General features: G+C 34.7%; 1 long non-coding RNA gene across 1 annotated transcript; it reads left to right on the plus strand.

Annotated features, from left to right (window-relative positions):
- Positions 1-3,562: 3,562 nt before the first annotated feature.
- LOC122160174 lies at positions 3,563-18,949 on the plus strand. Its single transcript, XR_006168742.1, has 3 exons — positions 3,563-3,697; positions 6,241-6,288; positions 16,086-18,949. It is a non-coding gene; the product is annotated as an uncharacterized LOC122160174 (long non-coding RNA).
- Positions 18,950-20,401: the final 1,452 nt, after the last annotated feature.

Here is a 20,401-nt window from a genome sequence, read left to right on the forward strand (position 1 = left end):
TGCTGCAGTTGCCATTGAAACATGTATGTGGTTGGCATTGTCCAACGATTTCTGTACAATTTTTACCTATTTAAAAGGAGTAATAAGAACATTGAATTTAATTAATTTTTTCCTCAATATTTCAAAATATATAAGTTAAATAATATATGAGATGGATAGATAGATATTAGTACTAATATTGATCACTATATTTCAAGAAAATTACTAGAGTTTTAAAGAACGGTACAAAACTGTTTAGTTACTTTAATATGAACTAATGTTATCTACTCCATCTACCACATGGTTAGAAATTCACGTGTAACATAAAATCCAGAAATGCAATTAATAGAGAATTATTTTTTGTTTTTGACACGAATATAGCCTATAGTTTCTTCCAGCATAAAAAGTAATATGAAAAACAAAGCTGCTTTCATATGCAATCCAATTTTTGACTAAGTTTTTCTTATTATGCATCTTTCTGAGAATTACCATTTCAATTATCAATTTTTTATGCTATTACAGCATATGGGCATAAGAAAACATGAATATGCTTTCTACTTGTATTGTTACTATAACATTATTTATGATTCGGCAATTATCCCACTTTCTAATACACTTTTTGTTATGGGAATTGCTTTTACGTCCCCACAATTTGATGGTTTAATTTCCTAGTTCTTGTTCTCGTACAGTTTATTTATTGGACCAGTACTGTCAGTACAAAGTGATGGCATTAGCCAACACTGCCCCATATAGGCTAACAAAATATTTTGAGCATTGCTTAATGACTGCATTAAACATGATTAGTTTTAATTACCTATGAATATTCCAATCAGTCTCAATAATAGAAGTAGCAGGCTTCTTAGGCATTATTATTTTCAGAGCATTTTATGCAGCCCCCAGAAATCTCAAAAGAAATGGGAAACATACTGCATCAGTGATTTCTGCCATTAGTTTTCTGCTGCTTTTTAAAGTTCTAAATTATAAAAAAAAATATTTTTCTCATAACACTGATATATTCACACTTGCATAATCTATTTGCAAATGCATTGGTAACTGAGCTATTACGCCATTTAAAAAGCAAGTAAAAATAAATTACATCAAACTTTATTTTAACATAATCTTTAAATTCTTTGTGTGAACCTACTCATTCCTGACTCATCAAATGTGATTCCTAACATAGCATCACAATTGAAAGACTCAACAGAATTGCAGCCACTGAGGGAACATTTGCTAGAATTCTGCTCCACAAGTACGGACAGAGCTGCAACAATCCTTCTTTTGATAGGAATGACTAATTCTGGTACTTTCTGGTTTCCTGAGCTGCATTATTCTGAATGCAGGAAAAATACATCCACTGTTTACATCATCCCCTTTTGTTTTTCCATGAAATCAAGACTACGACTGGGTAAGAATGCATATAATCATACTGTACTCTGATAGCAAACAAATATGTTCTCGTCTAGATGTACAACATAAATACTGCAGCTTTACATACATAAAATTGAATGATTTATTATTATTATATGAAATATTTAATATGATGATAGCAACAATTAGGTAAACAAGCATGTTGAGCAAACTTCTTTGGAAAGGAACATGAAATGTAAAAATTATGGAAAACGTGTAAATATTGGGTTTTTTTTTTTTTTTTTTTTCCCCCTCCTAATTAAACGAATTATTTTTATTGAAAACCTTGATTTTTAAATTTTCAGAATTTTGTTTAAGTAGCTGTTATGGGCTGACTCCCAGGAATTTCTGTTATTTTGTGTAAGAAATTTTGTTGTTGTTGAGCAAACATATTAAAAAAAAAAAATCTGTTACTTCTGTGACATTCTTAAGTGGGAAAGAAGCACGAAGATGATATTTTAATTCTCCCTCTATAATGAACACAAGAATGTAAGCAAGTACAAATCTTTGAATGACTGCCTAGTTTCCTATGAGAGACTAACAGTAAAAGGCACTGTGCATATACAGTAGGGGCAATGGACAATCAAAATGTATGGAAACATTGTTAATGACATGCTCATTTTATATATATTCATACTCTTTAGTAGACAATAACACTTATTCATAGATGGAAAAAAATACCTGAAAACTCTGGAGGACAAGTGCACTCATATGAATGTCTGGTGCCTTCTGATTTCTCGGTACAAGAGGCATTGTTATGGCAAGGTTTAATGGAGCACACATTAAACTTCTGGCAGAATTTTCCAGAGTACTCTGAGAAACAATGGCAACTATACTGTTTTTCCCAAACATGGCTTAAACATCTTCCGTGCTTAGAGCACAAGGGTGAATTTGGAGTCTCTTGACAAACCTGCTGCTTCACAGTTATGTTTAGACGAAGGCCCATGTTGCACAGATGTGGGCCTCTCTTATGTAGTTCTACAAAGTAATGAGTTCCAGCACTAAGCCAGGTAGGGTCAACTTGGTGCAGTCCTCTTATCTGGCAAACAAAAATCTGCTGTTCTTGAAGAAAGCCACTTTTGGGGCAATTAATAAAGTCTTCCTTGGAGACATTTACCAAATTCATACCATAGGACTGAAATGATGGATCAGAAGAGATGAAGAGACTATCGCCCAATTGAAGCTGTACAGGGCATATCTGAGGGACACTGAGATTTTTGTCTTCCCTAGTAGAGTTTTTATTCACATTCCAGCATTCTGAGTAAAAGTCTGTGCATATATTTTTCCTTAGTGTCCACTCCATTACAACGTGTGCTGGTTCCACTCGCCATTCAGCAATTATTTGCCTCTCACACATGATCTGCCCCTTCACAATGCAGAGCTGAAGAAAGCACACTATGATGTGAACTGCTGATTTTGAAGTCATTGTTTCAACTAGCACGTGGGAGTCTTCATTCACATGTGCTTTATTACTGAAGATGGATTTAGATCACCTTTTCCTAAGCTGTTTCTGTATTCTCTTTGGTAGCCTAGGAATTCAAACAGAGAAAAAGCACTGTTTTCATGCTAAATGCAGTAGACTGATAAAGGTTTGTTAAAAAGAAAAAAAAAAAAAAAAAAAAAAAGGGAACACAGGGAAGACTCAGCAAAGTAGAGGTGACATGTAATAAAACATAATCAGAATTCTTTTTCTGACATTCCTCAGTTTTTCTTTCTTTTGGGCAAACCCATTGAAGGATGCAATATTATTTATGTACAAAGCTTAACAGTATATAGCACCTCCCTCTGATGAAAGAAAGCAACATCCAGTCAGTCCTATATTCACAACTCTAGTGCATGCAGAAACAATCTATAGGCAGTCTGATGAAAGTGTGTATTAACTATGGTAAAAACACATGGCAAGCATTTACTGCACTGGAGTGACTTCTCTTCCCAGCTAGTCAGCAACTTGATTTTGCCTTTGCCTTCTTGCTCGCCCTCTCCTTTTGCTTCAAAGTGATCTTCACTGTCTGAGCCAACCTCCAACAGAATTGGACCTCCTTAACAAATCATGCATGAGAGTTTGGCCCAATGGCCTTTGTGAAGCAATGACCAGAGCTGTTAAAGTCTTAGATGAAACCATAAGGTTGTGAATTATTAACTAGCAACTAGTAACAGTGCAAGACCTGAGGCTTAGAATGCTACACTCAAAAGGGGTACAAGCTGCATTTTGCTCGCCTTCTCAAAACTGTTTTATTTTCGTTTAATTATCAAATTCCAATTCTGCCTTCAGATAAGACACACTCTAACCACCTACTTCACAGCCAGGCAGGTAAGATAATTCCTAATTCCTCACTATTTCCACACCTGGGAGCTAATTCCCTGTAGGGGAAAAAAGTGATTAAAAAAAAAGACAATTTTGCAGAATCGCTACCCTTGAATAACAAGCATTACCTATACTGAGACTATTCCATCATCTTGAGTGTCACATGATGTTCAGCAATACCATTAAATAACATTCTAGCAAATGTACAGTTTTGATCATTTAGCATTTTTTCTTCTCATCTAGCAAGTTGAACTATTATATCCATTATAGCTGCTATTGCATCCGTCACTATTATCAGATATAAAAGTCTATGCTTTATATTACTGAGTATTAAGAAATTCTACATTCTGCAACCTGTCTTTACGCATCTTTTTTTGTAATGAGATTTTCTCAGGGGTTACTAAAATTAATGTTTATAAAAGGTTACCTTTCTTTTTAGACATTTTGAAAAGAGAGCAATTGAATGACTAACATGGAAGAATTCTTGCCCACACAGTTCTCCTTTCATCTCTGTAATTCTGCATAGTTCTGATATCAAATACAGGCTTCTTTTTTACTGATAAAGGGTACCTTTTCAGAGTACTTGTATGGGAAAAAACTTCTGAACTCTTTCTAAGTAAATAATCAGTAGCATTAAAAAAGTTTATATTTGGTCTTTACAACATTCATTACCAGTCTTCACTCAACTGAAAGATATTGCTGTAAGAGTACTAGAATAACCAACTTTAAATAAGCAATTTTAAATAAGCAAATACATACTGTAAAGCAATGGCAAGAATAGGGCAAGATGCAAAATATGGAAAATGAAAACCAAGAGTGAATAAAGATTATTTGTTTGAGTTAGCAATAAAGTCATGAGGAAAAAAAAATATATAGTAAAGAGTATTAAAAGTTAAGACCTAAGCATGAAATAGCATCAATACTGATGTAGATTATGTAGAAAGTCAACCAAAAAATGCAATATCCACAAAATGCTGATACCATGTCATGAGATAAATTCGTTCCATGAGATAAAATTTGAAAGCAATTATAACTGTCAGATTTTATGTCTAGATCAGGCAAGAACAAATACTTCTTATAATTCCACATGCTTCCATGTAATTTATAAGGACAAAGAAAAACCCAAGACTTGCACATGTTGACACACAGTAAGATACTTCAAAACCTCGCAAAGGAAAAGTTACATAAGACTGGGTGAAAGAAAGCATAATCTTTTTATAGTAATGGAAAAGTGAAACAGCAAGGTTTATGCAAGACCCCAGGGAAGTCATTTAAAAGCAAAAAGCAAAGTCTATGTCATTTGCATTCCAGTGCAGTATCTTAAATATTATGATTTTATTTTATTAATGAGTTATTAAATATTAATGACAAAAACAAAATGTATTTTAAGTAAGACTGCAGAAAAAACCATACAAGTTATATGACTAAATAATCTCAAAAAAAAAGAGCTAGCCAAAGAAGGAAATACATCAGAAAATTTTTATGAAAATCATGACCCTTTGCTTGGGCCAGGAATGCACTTCTTGCCCCCTCCTTGCATCTTGCATACATCCTTCCTGGTCTGCCTGTCCTCACTCGTGGTTGGCTCTGGCAGCAAAGGGCTATGACCTTGGATTAAGATGGTATGAAGGGAGCTGGGAGAGCTGTAGGGGACCTTTCTGGAGGCCCCCTGCCTCACTCAGGATCTGCATTTAACCTCAGGCTCTCATCATTGATGCTGGAGCTGGAAAAGTAGTTGGCATTGTATACCATTTATCCAGGCCCTAACTCAAATATTCAATTTCCTGAGTTGATGCGGTGATTTCTCTCTCAGTGTGCTGCATGTGGGAACCACTGAACTGTTGGCTCAGGGTTCCAGAGCTGTCAGATGTGTGATGGTACTTTGAGCTCACTGTCACACCCATTACCATCTTCTTACCCTTGAAAGACTTGCTGCTTCATGGGACAGTGATACCACGCTTGCTTTATTTCCAATGCACGTTTGAAAACATCTTTTTTAAGCATGAATTAAACAACAAATAATGTAAAAAATGCCTCAAGTTAAAGCGCTTGCACAATATGGTTTCTATCCTGTGCATTTTACAAATATATGTGCTGTGTCTATTACATAGCAAGTTGCCCTTTATGCCTTCATACTTACCACAAAATTAAAAATCCTTAGAAAATGATAGTGCCAATCTTCACTGTTTGTAAATGGTAATTTCCCTATTTGCACCATTTAAAACAAAGTGGTGGATGAATCATTAACTTGTTAACATGATTTTCTAGAACACTGAACATCCTAGACTGCACCTCAAAATACAGAATCGTTATTTCTAATTTCAGATAAACCACAGCTATCAACAGAAGTAGTGACAATGCAACCAACATTGGAGTTGTAAGGCTTCCTAATTCATAACCTTTGCTTAAGTATCCATGAAGCATAACTGCAGGCAAAACAGCCCTCAGTCAGGGACTTTGACTTGACTTGTGTTCACTGATTTATATTTTGATAATAAGAACCACATAAACAAACACATGAATAGATGTTTTACTCTCACCCATCTCAGCTTTATCTGCAGATTGCACCGTTACTGTCCAAAATCCTCCAGAGCAAAGTAAGTAAGAAGCTACGGTGTTTTGCATCACTTTTTTTTTTCCTGCTCCTTGTATTTAAAGGATTCTTGATGCTCAGTTCCCTATCCTGGTGTGGGTTGCCTATGGCTGCAGCTCCTTGGTGGTATATGTACCACAGTGGCATGGTGGGCCTCCATTCACATGCCTCCAGTTCCCATTGTCTATGGATCCAGATGTACATACACTTGAGCTGGGCTGTAAGCTCCTCTAGCTTGGTAGCAGTTTTTCCCTTCATTGTGTACATCAGATGCAGAACATCAGAAACCAGCCATGATGGGTACAGGCTCATTCATGACATGATTCCTCCACAGCCCTGCAGCCTTCCCCATGCCTCTTACTCCTGTTTACTTCTCTTGCAGTTTTATGCACCTAACGTGCTTGCATACCAATATAAAGACCAAGCACCTACCAAAAATAAAGTCCAAGGAGACAAAGAGCCAAAATACATGCTAGACAAAATATGTCATTTCCAAATAGCCTAGATAGAAAGCACCATTATTTTTTCCTGCGTTCTTTGCTTGTACTTCTCTACCTGGGATTGCAATACTTCCCCTGACTGTGATCCTCACTGTCACTTGCTGAGGTCACAAAGGCTGAAAGAAAGCTCAACAATAACAGGAGATTACAGTTAACTTGTAAATTGGGCAAACAGCTCAACACAGCATATTTCAAGATTAACAGTTAAATATCTACATACGATCAGTGCCTGTTTCTTGGAACATTAGGTTAGAGAATCTACTAAATGCAAAACAAGCCTTGCCATGATTTGTTACTTTTGTTATATTTCTTCTTTATTCAGAATTTAAGAATGGCACTCTAACAGAGGCCTTTCTTTTCTTAGATTCAAAATGATTGTAGAAGCAACAAAATTAAAAACCTCCATAGTAGTTCCCAGATTCCAAAAAAGAAACTACTTTTACAGTTAAATTAGTAGAAAGAGCCTTAAAAGAAGTCAGCAGGATTAAATCCTCATAGAGAAAGCCAGCATTATCTAAGGACACTGTATTAGAGGGGGGAAAAAAAACTGTGCCACTAATGAGGACTTGAAAACAGACAAATAGATAAAAGGAGTTGATGAGGCTGAAGAGGAAAGGAAATCAAGGTGCACACCTTACAATCTTCAATTCCCTAAAAATAAACGAAACAAAAACATCACAGGCTCTGGTATATTGAGTGTGAAAGCATAGATTCATATAAAAAACACCAGAGAGATGAAAAAATTCAATAAGCAAATAACAGTATTGAAATGAACAATAAATCACTAAAAACACTGTAGTAACAGAAAGCATAGCAGCCTCCATTTATATCGAGCAGACATTCTCTGTACAACAGGAGTATTCGAAGAGATAAGTTAGAAAAACTAAATTACATTTTAGTTTTCTGCTCACTGTGAAAGAGTTTGGTTATCTGGTACACAGAATTTGTCAGCAGTTGGAGTGTTAATAGAAAAAGTAGATAAATGGACAGCAACAGTGAGTCTGATCCACAAAATACCCAGTGTTACAAGAACTCAAGAATTAAATAGAATAACTTATTTTTATACATATCCTCTTGCTGTGAGATGTACTTCCACGTCAAATATTAGAGAAGCGTCAATATGACTCACGTAATGCAAAGTCAGGACTCAAGAGAATTATCAGAGTCCTCTGAGGATTCCTCATAAAAGGAACATTAATCACTCTAGAAATTCAGGATTGGGACTTTGCCTTTTAAGATATCCTTCCTTCAGGCTAAGAAGAAATTGATGTATTTAACAGCATCATTTGTAGGAAGAGTCAAAGCATTACTCCTTCCTCTCAGTTGAGTGTCCTGCTATGCTCATTCTTAATGAACAGGGAAACTTGAGTTATTTTTTGTTCAGTGGTATTGCAGTTTTCTGGAGTAGAGTTGAAAAGTGGCCTCCTGTGAATTCAGCTTATCTTCTCAGAGAAGATAGAAGGAGGTGATAGAAGGATGAAGGAAAGTTTTCATGTTCAGAGGAGAAAATTCAGGACTGATTGGCAAGGCAGGCACAGTAGGTAGCTGGGTGCTTGCAATGCTTTAAGAGAAGTCACAGGCCTCCAGGGTGATGACAGTACTTTCTAAGGACTGAAGCACACAGAATTTGAGGGAAGCCAGAAGTTCACTGAGATGACTGAATTCAGGGACCTACATAGTGTAACACGAAAGAATTGTTCATAACCCCTATATATAGGAACAAGTGTTCTCTACCTTTAGGATTGACACAGCATCTTTTCTTATATCTTCTGAAGACATCGCTGTGTCCCAGGATGTGTGTCCTTGTGTTATTGCTGTGGTGGCACGAGTCACAATCACATTTAGTGAAAAATGTGATCACAGTACAAACTAGAGAAGGAAAATACATATTCAAAAGATATCTCAGTCAAACCCAAAGAGAACTTCACAAGTCACTGAGAATGACATTCCCTCTAGAACCACTGACGCCACTCTGCTGAATAGAGTGAATACACTCTGCTGTAGTCACCAGTGATTTCTTGTAGTGAGGGGCCCAAAACAGAGAACAGTACTCATGCTGCAGCCTCGTAAGAGCTGAGTACAGGAGAATGATCACTCTCTCTGCTCCTGCTGGCAGCACTGTTTCTGATGCAAGCCAGGATTCCACTGACCTTGGCCACCTGAACACACTGCAGATTCATGTACTGCTGAGCACTGACCAACAGCCCTAGGTCCTTTACCTCCACACAGCCTTCCAGCTACTCTGTCCCAAGCCTGCAGCATTGCTTGGGGCTGTCAGGGCCAAAGGACCTAGCGCTTGGCCCTGCTGAACCCATTCTCTATTTAAAACTTCATATATGTTTCTTGTGAAGCCTGTTTTATACCGAAACCGTTCCTGATGTGTTTTAAGCTTTTTTTTTTTTTTTTTTTTTTTAATTTAAGTATTGCTCTTATTTTTTCTTCTGTTTATACATTATGTAGTCATTAAGACAATTCATACTAAATTAGGATCAACTGCACATTAGCTAAAATTGAGTTATATTCTATAGAAAGTTATTCTTGTGTATCTTTATCAATTTCAATATGTAACTGCCTTAAGAACATAAAGAATATAAACAGATCAAATCAACCTGTACCGTACCAGTAACTGAGATCCACAAATCCATTTTAAACTGATTACCACCTTATTTTCATGTTTTCAATAGTCTGAGAATATTTCTTTTTTCTCTTTTTCTGTTTGTTTGTTTTTGGTTCCTATAGTATTCTTACTTCTGAATTCCACTCCAAACTGTACCTTTTTAGTGCGCTTTGGTTCACATAATGCAGCGGTTTCAGAACAAGTGACCTTCAAATGAAATAAACCTGAAAAAAACATTGCAATAACTAACCTGTGTTCTGCAGCCAATAGCGGTCATCAGTCTGTATGTATAGGGAAAGCTGGCAATAACACATCAGAAAAAAAACTGTTATGGATGTCAGGTAGCTGTATCAAGTAGCTTCACTGCTTCACTTTCAGTTTCTCTATTTTCTGCATTGCTTGGAAATGTAGACTTAACTGTGAACTAAATGTGAACTAAAATAGAACTAATTTCTTAAACTATTCAAGGAGTTCCACCCTGCTGTATTCAATAGAATTGTTCCCCAATTAGAGCAAAATGAATTAAATCCATCACGTAGATTAATCTGCCTGAAATTAGCTGAAGGTTTAAAAAGAAAATTCGTTTTTGCTAAGCCCAGCTAATTTAGGTACTGTGAATTGATCTCTACAACTCGGTTAAAGGTATTAGCCTAAATTCTTCATTCTTAAGAAACTATATTAGTCAAGGATTGCTTGACTATTTCAGTTTATTGTAACTGTAGTTGAGAATAAAAAGGAGCAAGATTACTGAAGACTCCTGGATGTTCTACTTAAGTAAAAAATGAACAGCAAAGGAGCTAGAAAGATAGAGTAAGGTTGGATGATAAAGGAAGTTTCAATTCTCTTTTGAATCATTTTGAAGCATTCAGGAAGAATCAATGGACTACAATTTTACTTTTTTTTCCCCCCCCATTTATTTAAGTCATATACTGGAATGCATATTTTCCCTTATTCCAATAAAAGAAAAAAATGAGCGGAATCATTACCAATAAGAATGAAACAGTATTATTTTGTAACCATATATGTTTCAAAATTTAGTAGTATGGTATTACTGAGAATTCAGATACAATGCCTACATCCATACCACTAAACATTTTCAAAGTTAAAGCAAATCTGAAGGCAAGATGCATAAAGAATAGTATTTAGACCACAAATATCTACTTCTCTGCCTAATTATCTTAACAACAAAGAAAGAAATGAGTAAATTATTTATATATATTACCAAGTCTAGTACTAAGAACAAGACATTGTTCTTCCACAGTGTTCAGCTGTTAGGCCGTTTCTTGGAACTGTTGTGACTATTATCAACTCATCTTTACCAAACTGACTTGATCAGTGAGTTTAGAGGCACAGTTTATGAGATCTCTGGCCATGGATCATTCCCAATAGGCAGTCAGAGAGCAGGCAGACATTCTGAAGGCTGAGAAAGAGTGATGGTTTTGATAGGTCAGACCATCCCATCAAACCTCAGGACTAGAAAATAGCCTTTGTCAATGTTCAGTTTGTGAATTTCAGGCCTTCAGTGCTGAATTTGATTATTACATTTCAAGGAGCTAGAAAACACAAGACAAAGCACAGTATCTACATCCACTTCATGAAATTATTTAATTTGCCAAAATAAATGAACCAGAATAAATACCCAGAATATATTACTATTTTACTAGGATTTTAAAATACAGGTTTTATATAAAAGCAATAAAATGAAATTAAAAAAAAAAAACAGACACGTAAATAATGAAATGATGACAATAATTTCATTTCTATGATTCACAGCATTAAAGGGTTTCAATTATAATTATCGGTTTGTAATTATGTGTTTCACTTGATCCTAGACATTATTAATTCACATTTGGGAACTGTATTTCCCTTGTAAACATCCCATATCTGCCAAATGTATACTAACAGCATGCACAATACCTAATTACAGATAAATATTTAAGTCCACATAGTGATGAAACCTCATTCTTATTACATTGCATAAGTGCATAAATGCAAGGAATACACAAGGAGTATTAAAAACGTATGTTCCTCACAGTTTTTTTTTTCTTTAATTTTCCTAATAGATGTGACAAATTTGATGTTAGCATTAAGACAATCTATTTAAAATGTTAATAATTAATATATTTAATACTAAAGATACAACAGCATACCTAGGTACCAAGGAAAAGCGATTTATTTTTCAGAAGATTTTTGTGGATTATTAATTTACAATGAGGACAATGTGAACTAAACCACCATCCCATTGCATCTCCTGGTATATTCTCATCTACACTGGCTGGAACATAAATTAGTTTAAACTTCCCTTAATTTGTTAGACTCAATTTTGAAATAATAACTAAAAAAAACCCCACAAAAGATAGTACCATCTGCAAAGTTATTGTACCACTTATTGAGGTTTCAGTTGCCCTCATCATAATTCTTGCACAAACTCACAGAATAAAGAATATGGAGCCTCCATACGAATGAAAAATGAGAAAGCTCACAATTTTCATCTTATTCAATTTGAAGCAAACAAACAATTGGTATGCTGATGAAATTATCTTAGGTCATCACTGTCAACATTCAGAATATCAAACAACCATTTACATACAAGTTACTATCAAAACTCTTCTAAGTTTTGTCTGGGATAAACTGCAGCAGGTGCACGGGGGAAATCTTTTTCCACACACAGCACAGGAAATTAAAGCATTTTTCAATGCCAGTCTTTCCACTAGCTGAGATGAATAGAATTTTAATCTAAATTTTGAACGAGAGAATAAGAGAATTTCAGCGTTGATGCCTGTAATGCTATAATGGGATGGAATATACCACAATAATAGCAGGGTGGCAAATTCTTCGGATACAGCAAAAGAGAATGGGCCCAAATGCAGCAGCTGCACAAATGAAGGAAAGAACTGCTTACCCTAGGCAGGCCACAGGTTGGCAGGGATCTCCAGCAAGAGACATCCTCACCTCCACTGCCAATACCTAAATGAGATCTGGAAAGGGCTGGATGCTGGCTCCACCCCTTCCAGTTATTCAGATGCACTACTTGCAGCTGAGCTCTCTTGGATTGGCCCTGTCTTCCCACCAGGTGCTCAATCACTGGTTCAGGCCTTGACTTAGCATTTTCATAACAATGTCAAAAAGATGTGAAGAGCTGGAAAGTATAGCATTAGAAATAAACGTGCAGTTTTCCTAAAAGCTGAGCTAAAACGAACACTCAAGTAATCAAGACTCTACCAACAATACTCAAAAACAGACTTGAACTTCTTCAAATAAAAAACCTGTATATAGAAAAAGAAAAAAGTATTCTCCAGACTCTCCTCGGGAAAAAAATGATCACAATATTAGTTTTTGTTAACAAATGCCTTAGGATTAATTCCTGAATTCAAATGCTTTAATTGTGAGAAGGCAGATATCTTGTCACTTGTTTCAATTGCAGAATCACATTGCAGGACAGAAAGTGTCTTATGAACCTCTAAAGAGGCTATGATAAATTTAATAGCCTACAAATATCTGTTTTGGTCCTCAGGCTGCTTTTATTTAGTTGGTGATTTTATTCAATCTCATACCTGTTTTAGAAATCAAAGCAGAAACACTTCTTGGCTCAGAGGAAAAAGGTCACTGATGCATCAAAATTAATTTGCGTTGGCATCTGAGTTTTGATTTTCTTTTATTAGAATACCACTGTTCTAATGTTAGATTTTAGATGGAAAAAAAGGTTTATATATTACTCAAATCCTCATCATGATCTCAGAAAAGTAATCTTTCACATAACTGCGCTGTTCTCCCAATCATTCATGGAAGAGTTTCATCTGCCAGAGTAGATTTCAGCTCTCAAGAAGCATGCAGACTGTAATTGGCAGAGCAAAACAGAAACTGGTTCAATGCTTCGTGCTGAGAGCACTTCATTTCTCCCAGTAGGCCTTGGCAAAACTCAGCAGAGATCAGAAACAAAACAAAACAAAACCCTTAGAACATCTGACAAAGAAAAAATTTAGTGAAGTCTCTCTCAAACTTCTATACTTAGAAACTGATTGATGGCTACTGACCCCAAATCTGCTACAGCTTTAAAGTAAAATCACCTTTCTAAAAAGATACAATTATTTTAGATTTCTAGGATTATTAGAGGAAGATATTTATAAACCAGACATGATAAGATAAGGAGAAAAAGTATTGTTTATAAAATCTAATACCTGTTTTGTGTAGATACAACCTTTCCTGTGGTTCAGCAATTTTTGAAGATCTTTCAGATTAAAAAAAAAAAAAAACAACAAAAAAAAACTGCTCTGTTCTCTGGAACCTGAGAAGAAAATTCCTGTCTCTCCTAGAGTTTCTGAAACATGCTTGTTGTTTTTTTTCTTCCAGAACTCCTGGCTCTATTCATGCTTGACTAACCTTGCTTACTGGGATTCGTACTCAAAACCTGCATTGCAACAGCTTCCTCAAAATCTTATATTCACCTACAGTCAGGCGAAGCTCACAATTCCATATAGACATCCTTTTTCATAAGGATAGGATGGGGAACATATATTGTTCTTCTCTGCTGCTCAGCCACACTTATTTTAACATGTTATGTAAAACACAGCAAAATGTAAGCAAACAAATGAAATCACTACCATCTGGTAGTATCAAGGAGATACTTCGTAGAGAGAAAGTTATAAAATGAGTTGCTCAAGCTGAGAACTATGTCAGAAGTTCTAAAATGATACCAGAGGATATATCATTCATCTCCTCATAAGAATGATAGAAATAAATTTGTTTAATCAGAGCCAAAAATGCAAAAAGTTCATCCATTAGTTACCATTAACTCAGAATACTATATTAACTATATTCTCTTATATAGATAAAATTGGAAAATGAATTCAACTCACTGTGCATAAAACAGTTTCTGAATATTTTCAGAAATTTGCATTAACATTCCAAAAGCTATAAAATATTTTTAATTCATAGCAGGAATATGAAGGAATATGCCTATATTAGAAAATATATTCTATATAGCTATATATCTATATATCTATATCTCTCTGTCTATATATAGAATATGCCTATATTAGAAAAGCAGCTATTTCACTTTTGAAAATGCTTAGATGTTATATTATTTTATTTGCTGTCTTTAAAAAAAAAAAAATGAAAAAAGAATTAGTTTCAGATATATTCTCTAACTCATCAGGGAATTCAACTCCCATAAATGAGATTTACAGTCCATTTATTTTTTCCTCATTTTTGGGTATTGTAAAAATTTTTATCACCCTCAGTTTTCCTTTTGTGAAAGCATTATTTTTAAAAACAGTATTTGTTTAAAATATTTCATCTCTTGACTTCCGTAACACATTGTAATATATGAGATAGGCTTGGAGGTTACAATATCAATTCTTGACATTTGAAATTACTTTTATTTGATGTATGATTAAATTCACAATTTTACATCTTCTAACAGTATTACTATTAATTTTCCATCTGTGAAATTCAATTGTCATGTATTGCTGTGACTTCTTAGGGATTTTAATCAGAATTAATCATCAGTGGCTTTTAAGTCCATACATCTGAACAATATTTTCAATCTGTTCTCTTGAAAAAGTACTATTTTTACAAGTTACGTTCTGAGCATATCAATCAGTATGATTTTTCATTTTGTTTTGTCGTATTGAAACCATACTACAGATTTCACTAAAATCTTTAAAATAACACAGAGATATTTACTTCAGACAGCAAAATACATGATATAATTGTAATACAGCGAACAGTTCTGTAATGATTTTTCATTCTTAGTTGTTTGCTTATTTTATTGACTATTGGTTTCCTGTGTTACTGTAACTATTTATCATTATTCATTAATTGCAAGAAATATTATTCCTAAAGCTAATCACACAATAAGATTTTATTATATTATTTGTGTAAACAGTGAAGAAAAAGTCTGATTCCTATATACCTTCAATCTGCAGATCAGAAAGTTTTCAGAAGAAAGTTTCATAGAAAGGTCAGAAAGATCCTTCTGTAGAAATTAATAAGAAATGCATTTATCTGTATGACTTCATTCTCCCCTCCTCAGTCTTATTTTCTCATATTTTTCCATTTGACACATTTTACTTCCCAAAAATTTTTGTATTCTCACCATGTAGTGGTTGAAAAACCTTTCAGTTTCCTTGCTATTCCTTTCTCATTTCTTCTATATATATAACTGTCAAAGTCTGATTCCCAACCCCCCCCCCCTTTTTTTTTTTCCTGAGCTGTGTATTTGCTAAGTATTTTGAGCTGTAGCTATTCCTAGACACTGCCTTTTGAATCAAGGAATTCTAGAATTGCTTGGGTTGGAAAATATCATAAAGATCATCTAGTTCCAACCACTGCCATGGAACAGGGTCACCAACCACTAGACCAGCCTATGTTCCCAACCTGGCCTTGAACACCTCCAGGGATGGGGCATCTACAGACTCTCTGGACAGCCTGTGCCAGTGTCACACCACTCTCAGAGCGTAAAAAAAATAAAAAATAATAATAAAAAAATCTTACTATCTAACATAGCTCTTCTCTCTTTTAGTTTAAAACCATTCCCCCTTGTCCTATCACTATCTGACTGTGTAAATAGTTGTTCTCCGTCCTTCTTATAATCTCATCTCAAGAACTGGAGGGCCACAACAAGGTCTCCCCAGAGCCTCCTCCAAGCTTAACAAGTCCATGTCCCTCAACCTTTCTCCATAGGAGAGATGCTTCAGCCCTTTGATCATCCTTGATGCCCTCCTCTGGATCCGCTCCAAAAGCTCCACCTCCCTCTTGTACTGACATCACCAAGCCTGGATGCAGCACTCCAGATGAAACCTCACAATGTCAGAGTAGAGGGGGACAATCACCTCCCTCTCCTTGCCGGCCTCTCACAACTTCTGATAAGTAGTTGTATTTATATTTGCATGTGCTACATCTGAGAAGTCTTAAACTGTGAATAATAAATTTAGATTGAATGTTTCATACATAAATAACCGTTTAACTTTTTCATTTGAGCTGTAGGTTAGATGTAGCAACAAATCTGTCTAATAGCACTGTAACTTCATTTGTAAGATTAGAGACCTGTTTAATATTTCTGGCAATTCATACTTTGAGAATAAAAATGTGCGTATTTTTTACTTTTCCTATTATAAAAATGCTATGTTCTTTCTTTAAGTATATATAAACAAATTGATATGCTATAGATTTGTAAAATTATATTATTTATAATGTTAGAAATTCATTTTTCTCTTACAAATGCATGAATCAATTCTAATTTGTAATTCACATTCAGTGGAACATTTACAAGTGGGATAGAAAAAAAGGAAGTTAACTGCATAAAAATGTGCTGCTAGCAACCCATCATATTCAAAACTTTTAAAATGGTAATAATTTCTCATAAAGTAGTTAGGCTTAGCATCTGTTCAGTTAATTGACAGTAATCATTCTCACAGAACAGGCCATGATATCCTCTAATTCACAGATCACCTTTACAGTGAAGTAGCCAAACAGCAATGTATGACCTATTTTAGAAGTCTTCTTTCCTCGTAGGACAGAACAAGCATTGCGTAAGCACAATAGCAGTAACCTACTTAGAGGCATTTTCTACTCTTTAGAATCTTCTGCATTTCAGCAGAAATACCAAGAGTTAGTAACTTGGGAAACATTTCTCCAGGAAAAGGTGTACATCATGTGCTAGGTTTTCTTATGTTTTTTCATTTTGTAAATTTGTTGCATTCGCTCTGTGACACCGTCAATGTAATCATGGAGATTTGCAGCACAGGTTTTGTATTTTTTTCCCCCCCATCTGGAGAGCAGAAGGCTGGGAAAATATATATTAAACATGTAGAATGTGAATAGGATGAAAAATGTCTTTGAACTTGAAAACAATCTTCCTTAGCCTTAAATTAAAGTCATTGCTTGAATAATTAAAACTTAATGTTTGTTAGCTAGGCCAACAAAGAAATAAATACATATATTCAAAATATATGTATGCACACAGAGTAAGATAAAAGTAAGTGATGAAAAGATAAAGCTATCCAGTCTGCTGACATTTTTTAGTGTGTGGTATTTCAGACTTTTTTAGGATTGCATTTATTGGCCAGGTGTACCATTTATATATCTGTCAGCAGTGTACAATGACAGTATCCAGAGCACATAACTGAAATAAAGTGGAATAAGATTTATGTTCTGTTTCAAAAGTGGCCACTATGGCTTTTAACAGAATGAACTACTCCTGTGGTAGAAAGCATTATCTTGAAGGTAGAAGTCACTTTCCCATCAGCATTTGAGGGAGCGCTAATGATGCAGGAGATCACTGTAAAAGATGAGTATACAGATGTAAGTTATAGGCTTTAGGAAAATGAGATTTGATCAGTCAAGCATTTCAGGTGAAGATCATGAGAGCAGTTAATGAACTTGAAAAAAGGTGTTAGCTCTCCTGAGATAGTCTCTTAGTGACTGGGAGGTAATAGTACGTATTTGCAGAAGCAATTTGGGTGAGACGAGCTAAAAGAAAAATCAAAAGCAAGTAATTATCAGAAATGTCGTACATATTGCTTTATTATAAATGCAAAAATCTATTACCTACATAATAATAAAAAGGTTGTTTTCTAGACTAAAAGTACTACATAAATCACCTTTTTTCATCCAAGAAAACAATCGTCTCATAAGAGGTTAATTATTTCTGCTAATATAACACTGATTTCAAAGCAGAAATTTCAGGAGCAATACTGAGTTCTCAGCAATGCAACCTCATTATGAAAACTTCTGTAACAGTAAAAAAAAAGTTAAAGAGATTAAGATTTAAAACTGCTTATCAGAATCCTGCCTCTCAAATTCTCCTTTTTAAAAACAAATCAGAACCATAATTTACATTATGCCAGTTGCTCAACTGAACTATATCATGTGATACCCAACACTTTAGTCAATTTAAAGCATTATTTGTGTTGAGCAGGACATAGTATAACTGTGAGATCACTAGACAAAAAAATAAAATAAAATTTACTGGACAAGAAATCCTAGGGATTTCAGACAAGAAAAACAGAAAGTTTTCAAAAATATTACCACAGGTAATAGTTAGCTGATTCACCATTGTTTCAGTTTTGTATTAGTGTATAGAGCCTTTCATATAAATTATCCTTTATCTACAAATTTTGTATTACATACTCAGAAAGAATAAAGCTATTGCATTTACATAAAAAGAGTTTATAATTGTCTTGTTTCATATAAAATGTCAGCCAGCCACAAATATTGTGATCTGACAGAATCGGATGCAGTGTCCAAAACTTAAATCAAACTTGATTTACATATTATTACACTGCACAACTTCCAGAGGACTTTTGGAAATAGGATTTTTTATCTGGAATCATTTTTGCTTTTTAATAACACATTTCAATGTCACTAGTTAGACAAGAACCATGCTTTGCAAGTAGGGAAGATCTTCATTAAGAAATCACCCGAGAGTACTTCAACATATTTTCACATTCCCTTGATAAATTAAGGTTATTTCAGATCTGAAATAAATCTGTTCATTTGTTGGCTGTGTTTATGGAGTTAAATTGAATAAAGTTCTTAAAAAAACATTATTGCTCTTCAGCTATAAGCTTTCTTACTTCAATGACTGTGCAGCTGATGAAAGTATAGAGACTAATGGTGAAAACAGGAGCGCAAGATCTGAGAGTTGTAAAGACAAACTGCTCTTTAGTCTTTCTGAATATAAAAGGAAAAAAAAGAAGTAAGTCACATAGCATGCATATAATTTGTTGCATTTGATTCAGTCACCAGTCATAACTTCAACAAAGTATATTTAACATGAGAAATTGTGTGTCCAGTTCTGATGGATAATCTAAGAGCTACATAATCAGAATGTTTTAAAATAATTTGTTGAACATCCAAAGAAGAAAAAAGGTTTGCAAGAAGAACCAAACCAGGTAAAAACCAACTTGTGGTAATTTTCATACAATGCTGTATCAAAAGTAAAAAAATAATCTTGATTTCAGCAGTGACAGTTCATATTTGAAGGGGAAAGATTTTCAGCAATTTCATTTACTTTGTCACCAATTACTTACAATAAAGAATACGGAAAGGTTGACATGTTGCTAAACATAAGTAATAGATGGCAGCACTGCAGTCTTTTCAATCTATTGCTAAAATGTCAAGCTTCAAATCAGCATAACTGCTGTAAAACAAAACACAGCACTTCACAGAGAAAACTTCATGTCTTTGAAATAGTGGCTTAGCTCTGAAACAAAATTACATTAGACAAATGAAAGCTAAGCAGCTATCTACCATCACTACCTGCATGGCTACCTTGGAGAATTTAATTGGCAAACTGTTGCAAAAGCAAAGCTAAAAGTTGAAGATGACTTCAAGAATTTACTTGCCAAAGCAATGATGAGTTAAGGATCAGGGCAGCTGTGTGCAAATGCTGAAGATATTCCTTAAGTCTTAAATAGAAAGGAAAATGGCTAAGGCCAAACAGCATAGCAACCATCAATCCTAAACAAGTTTTGCACAAAAGGAATCTGAGAAATTTGATATTTTTAATTACGCTATCAATAACTTGGGATGCTTGATTTCCTGCTCATTTAGTCAAACCCTCATTTCTTTTCCTGTCATGCTGATCAGGAGGCTCCAAGAGCACTGGATGTTTTGGCACAGTTATATCTTGTCTTGAAAATACTATTCTTCTATTACTAAATTTCTCACTTCTATAGGGTACTAGAATATCTGATAAAAGCATAGTTTGCTCTAAAATGAGAAGCTTCAGCATCTTCAAAACATTACACATTCTATTCATGTGTATCTTCATGAATACATATAACTAGGATTTCTTTTATTTGCACTCTCAACATGCAAAGCATCTTCTTTTGCATTTCTAAGATGACCTCTGGTACCTACAGTCCAGTGACAAAGAAGAAGAAATGAAAGGGAAAAAAAATCACAAAAAAATTAAGAAACACAAGCCTACATCATCAAACAAATGGGTCTTTAAAGGGCCTGAAACACAATCAGGGCAGGGGCTGTACATACAA

This window comes from Centrocercus urophasianus, unplaced genomic scaffold (assembly GCF_019232065.1).
Source record: "Centrocercus urophasianus isolate 14NV4802_14NV808 unplaced genomic scaffold, USGS_Curo_1.0 seq_10, whole genome shotgun sequence".
NCBI lineage: Eukaryota > Metazoa > Chordata > Aves > Galliformes > Phasianidae > Centrocercus > Centrocercus urophasianus.